Source organism: Poecilia latipinna, unplaced genomic scaffold (genome assembly GCF_001443285.1).
Source record: "Poecilia latipinna isolate Pla-1442-1.1 unplaced genomic scaffold, P_latipinna-1.0 Scaffold794, whole genome shotgun sequence".
Lineage (NCBI taxonomy): Eukaryota > Metazoa > Chordata > Actinopteri > Cyprinodontiformes > Poeciliidae > Poecilia > Poecilia latipinna.
Window position 1 is genome coordinate 127,404 of NW_015113410.1, and position 6,000 is coordinate 133,403.

The following is a 6,000-nucleotide window of genomic DNA, read 5'->3' on the forward strand; positions in this document are numbered from 1 at the left end:
GTTTCTCTTCACTTTTTGCGCCTCATTTCCTGATTATTGTTTAAAAAAATAATATTTTTCAAGCTGTTACCATTTATCACTCAATTTCCTAACTACTTCATCAAAAATTAGTGAAAACACGAAACCAAACCTCCAAAGTTATATTTTCTCCTCATATTACAAGTGAAATTTGTTAAAAACACATAATTCAAAAGGAGGGAGTCTACAAAATGTTAATTTAACCGTAATCCTTTTTAGCACATGTACGATTCCAGTAGATGCATTGCAGCACTTTGCCTCCATCTAGCGGTCAGTTATGCGCTATTAACCTTAATTTTATATATAATATATATATATTATATATAAAATCAGGGAGTACTTGTTCGTGTTATATTGAAAATACTATGTGCTTAATTTAGAATGTATTTGAGTGCAAATAAATATTTTCAACTTCTGCAAATGCATGGTACTCCTTCAGCCACTAGAGGGCGATACAGTTAAATGCTTAGCCTCATCTGAAGATAAAAAAAAAAATTCCATCTTTATGAAATACATTTAGGATGAAATAATAAAATAAGCCATAATGTTAAGATGTAGCTGATGTTTTTATGGGATATTTAAATTAAAATCCTTGCACTTTACTGTGACGCAGGCTGACTTCCGCTGACAGGTATGGCGAACGGTGATTATGGCATTAAATTAAGTTATTTTAGTGGGGCAGAGAAACGGAAGAAGACGAAAGAAAGCCAAAGATAAAGGTAAGACGTTTGTTTGTAACTTGGACACTTCCAAACCCTCAAATTTGAAGAAGTTTACAGAATGTTAAATCATAAATTTGTCCTGGTAGCTTGCTAAGCTAAAAGCTAGCTGGTTTGGTTTAAACAGAGTTTTAGTGTTTTAAGTAAGCTAAAATAAAAATGACACGCAGTGGTTGAATCCACCAGTTGAAGTATTTTCACCTAACAATACTTCAGGATTACATCAGGTCAATTTATTGAGTTTAGTTTGTGTTTTATAAGTATTTTAAGTGCTAGAGGTAATTTTATTTAGCAATCAATGTACGGAAGAAGATTAGGGCCTCCAAAAAAAGCCATAATGTTATCAATTTTGACAATTTTAAGATTAAAGTCAGAATTCTGAGATTACTAATGACATAAAAATATCAACATTTTGAGATTAAAGTAATGAGAAAAAGTAAGAATTCTGAAATTAAGGTCAGTTTTTTGGCTCTAATTTTCTTTTTCCTTAAGACTTTTATTGTTTTGCTACTTCCGTCCTATCAAGAGTGGATCTGTTGCTAATGCTATCGTGTACAGTGAGCTGTAAACATTAGCTTAAACAGAAACAATAAACTTGAGATTTAGGTTCAGTTGTATTTTTACATAAAACTGTAACCAAATAGTACAAATCCTAAACTGATAATTTTTATTATTTTGTGCTTCATCTCACAAAATATATTGTGCTAATGCTAACGCTAGCTTTAACATAAAAAGCGGACAAAATGGAGATTAGATTTTTGGCTACCTTTTTATATTTCCATCCTGCACTTAAAATGTGTAACAAACGACATTTTTAGCATCTCTGCCCGTTGTAATGCTAAAAACTTACATTATCAGTGCTGTGATTATAGCCATTTCATTCTTCTGTCTAAAAATTTGAAAATCTGACTTTAATTTAGAGCAGTCTCTTTCGGAAAAACACTTATTTAAAAAAAAAAAAACAGATGCACATCTAAAACAAGATATTGCATGACTTGCATTTTATTTGACTACTTTTAGAGTTGCTTTTAGAGTTAAAGTTGAGATCTGACTAAAAACATTTAAAGCCCTAAAAGCTTGATTCCCACTGACATCATGGAGCTTTTATCCTCTGTTGTTTGACAGAAACCGCTTTAGATCTTTAGACAAAGCCTTATTGTCTTCTCCTTGGTCAAGATTAAAGTCTAACAGTCAGCGTGTTTCTTGCTGTTAAACTTTTGAACCTTAAACAGAGGAAATCTACCTCCTCTATCATGTCTGCATGTGTGTATGTGTGTTTCTAAACACACATTTCAGTTTTAGTGTACTTCATTCCTCTAAGAATCATAAGAATTTAGGAATAATATTTTAAACTTAATTTGTGGCGTTATCTCTGTTTTATTTGATATTCATTTCTTGTTTTATCTACAGTTTTCACGTCATGCCATTGTTTTTATAAGTTCAAGCAGTTAAAAGGCATGAGATCAAAACTTTAAACTGCTGCTGCACCAGTTACTCAACTAACTCACTCACTCTTTGGTTACCTAGCAACTCACTCTTTGGTTACCTAGCAACAACCTGTTAATTCCAACTGTTAATTCCAACACATAGCCAGATGTGTTGGAAACCCCCCACATCTGGTTATGCGGGGGTTTCCAAACTTTTTGCAAACAAGTTGTCAGAACCAAGTGGCCATATTTTGTCTAGTTAAAAATGGCAGGTAATTTGATTGCAATTTTTTGGTTATTGTGATTTCTGCTTTGGTTTTTGGAAATACTGCATGTTTAAATGGCATTACTTGATTTAAGTACTGAAAGGTAAGTAAAAGCAAGTTTAGTTTATTTTTTACTTTTTGAGTGTTTCTTTGTGTGTCGGGCTACAATACAAAGGCACAAAATTTTACCAAGTATTTTTGATCTATTTTCTAGTGCAAATATCTTAGTACACTTGAAATAAAACAAAGCTAACTTACAAGAAACATTAAAAAGACAAAAATAAGGGCTTGTTTTAACTTTTTATTCCCATTAAGGTGTCTTGTTCTAATGCCAGATTATTTTACGTACAACTACATCAATATTAAGGAATTGTTAACTTAAAACAAACACCCATATTTTACTGAAAATATGTGGCTCATAAAAGAAAACATATTTTGTGTTGTAGTTCAAATTTGTACCATTATTAAACCTCAATTGGGGGCCATGTTGGATTATTCCAAGGGCTGCAAATGGCCCATGGACCGCACTTTGAACACACCTGGACTAAAATATTTACTCTGCCTACATCCCCCAGAATGCTGTGCGGTTCTGCATCAAAATTCAGTGAAATTATTTAATTTTCTATTATCTATTGGTATTGATCACGTCTGTCGTGACATATATTCCTAATTTCCAATCTGAACATCATCTGTTGTGTTTTGTTTGATATTTCTGTGACTAAAAATGAGCAGAAATGTAAACAGCTGGTGCAGTTTGTGACGGTGACCAGGAGATGGCGATAATACCTCAAAGCATGGAAAGTTTTCCCTTCAGACCACACACTGTGAACACACTCACACTGGGGGTGGGTTTGAAGAGAAAGCTTAGCTCAGATATTTGAGGGGAATACCAGCAAATGGACTCACTTCCTTTTCTATGCTGCTGTTGCATTTATCTTCTGAGAACAATCCACAAAAAAAATCTGATTTTTGTTCGTTTTATTCCTCCTTTTTTGTAAACTGCTATTTTGAGGAAAAACTCATTAGTTCTGAAATGCTTTAATGTTTCATACATTTGCTGATGTATCACCAGGCAGCAAGTGTACACAGTCAACCACAGAGTATAAATGCTCTCTACAGAGCTGCTGAAGTTTCCCACTTGCTTAGCCAAGAGTCTGGGGACCGTGTGAAATGGTTTCTGTGTGCTGCAGAGTGGAACATGTCTGCACAGTGCCAGAGGCAGCAGGCCCCACGCTTAGTCATCTCTATGCTGTGTTGCTCAGATTGGAGGTATCTTCTCATTTCAGCCTGCAAGAGATGTTTCTTGATCTGAGTCAGCTGTTTTCAAAAGTGTTTCTGGCTTCAGATCTTCGCTGTTCATCTAAGTCTGGAAACCATCCGACCACCGCATATTACCGACGTGCTGCAAACAGTTTTCTGCGCTGTCTTGTAATCTGTCAGAGTGAAAAAGTCTTCCGTCATTCCTCATTTCTTTGAGGGTTGCATTCATGAAGCCTGAGTTAAATGGAGTCTGTAAAAGTGGTTTTGATCAACAGTTTTTCAAGTTTTCTTCAGGTCTCTTTTTAGTGCTGGATAATAAATCAATTACAGTATAAATTAAGATAGACACGTGATCAAGATCGGTAAATAAACTGTGTGATGGAAAACTCAGTATTTGGAACATTCACTGAACTCCGATCCAGAACCGCACAGCATTCTGGGAGATTTAGGCAGAGGAAAGAATTTAGCCACTGACTTCTCACAGCTAGCTAAAGGTTTGTGGCATCAACTAACTCACTCATTCTTCGGTTACTTAGCAACTCACTCACTTACTCTTCGGTTACCTAGCAACTCACTCACTCATTCACTCTTTGGTTACCTAGCAACAGCCTGTCAAGTAACTTGCGCAGCAGCAGTTTAATGTTTTGCCACTGTGTCTCACAACTGCTTAAAAATAAAAAAACGGCGAAATTTAAAATTAAATACTAATCAATAATTATCGATATCAACTGATGTGAACCGCTTATATCGTGATAAGTTTTCCTGCCGTATCGTCCAGCTTTAGTTTGACATTTTTAAGTTTTCTTTGGATCTTTACTTTTTCTTTCCCTTTCTGTCCGGATTTTATAAGCCACATGACTTTGACATAATTAAGTACACAAATATTTTATCTTTTCTTTCAAATATTTCATGTATGCCCTATGCAAAAAAATCCACAAATAATTTGGAATTACCCTGCACAAAAAAAAAAATCTATAAGGTCTGCTATGTATTTGCACTGAATAAGAAAAAATATCAACTTCCCAAATACTGCTGGAAAATTATTTATTTTTCTTATAAAATACTTCAATACCCAAATATTCAATCAGTAACATATTCTTAGAGGTCCTTACCACTTTAACACTTCAGATTTTTAGTCAAAAAGCAATTTTCATGTAAGGTGTGTTTGCTTGTCAATGGCAACAACTTTAATTTTCATGCCTTGGATTTAAAAAGAAAAAATTCCCAGTTGAGTTCCAGTTTCTTAAAAATGGCTATGAGAATATTAGATATTTTTTCTACATTAAATATTCATAATAGTACTAATATTATTGGGATGTCAAATGGATGAAAAAGCATCCAAGGAAACTTTGAAATTTGGGAAATATTAAGAAATAAGAATTTAAACTTTTACACATCACAATTACTTAAAGTTTTTTTTTTTTTTTTGCTAATTCCTTTCAAACAGGAAGCATTTCATCTGGATGAACCATAATGTGGCAGTTGTGGATTTAAACTTTTTAATTATTTATATGACAACATATCAGATGGACGTACTGTGTACATTAAACACTCCCAGCAGGTGCAAACATTTAGATCAGGATGATAAAAAAAAATCCAGCTTTTCCAAATGCTGATTATCACTCACCTTCTGTTTATACTTTAAATTAGCTCCGCCTCATTCAACAACAAAAATACACAAATACTGATTCTTTCTATTGATACTATGCATGCAGAGAAACCCTCCAATTCCCGTAAACGAATGCTTTTGTTGGGAACTGTTGATGTTTAATTCAGCGCCTCAAAGTGGAACTAATGAGACTCTTTCATTTTCTGCTGTGTAGGTTCATTCATGACATGCATCACGTCATTTATTGATGATCTAAATTGGCCTCTAACTAGCTATCAGTGTCTTGGAGTTACAAAGGAATCTTGTACAGTTAAGTAGAAAATTGAGGAAGCACATTAGCTTTATTTAGATTTTTTCCAACACAATTAATCAAGAAGTTCAAATGGTATGAATAATTTTAAAAGTAGACTGGATTTCAGTCTGCAATGGGTTGATTTTTCCTCTTTTTGGATTTTAAATCAATTATTTGTGATCTCCATCACTTCAAAAACAGAAAATCTTAAGTATTTTTGGTTTAGTTTCTTGTGCATACATCTTCGTACACTTAAAATAAGACAACTTGCAAGTAACTTTTTAGGAATAATTTAGGTAATTAATTCCAAGTTTAAGCCTGGGTTATTCCCCTCTTATTCTTCTGTTTTTCCATCTTGGCTACATTAACTACATTAAAATCTGATGTCACTTCATTTTTGTTTACATTT

The 6,000-nt window shown here is 33.7% G+C and overlaps 1 protein-coding gene across 3 annotated transcripts in view; it reads left to right on the forward strand.

The window, feature by feature from the left end:
• Positions 1-551: 551 nt before the first annotated feature.
• LOC106956175 (G1/S-specific cyclin-D2-like) overlaps positions 552-6,000 on the forward strand; it is a 73,136-nt gene continuing 67,687 nt past the window's right edge. For 2 of the 3 annotated variants that reach the window (XM_015046834.1, XM_015046833.1), the window contains exon 1: positions 552-737. The gene's annotated coding sequence lies outside the window, so the exon portion shown is untranslated. The remainder of the gene's footprint in view (positions 738-6,000) is intronic. The other variant, XM_015046835.1, reaches the window with a different exon arrangement.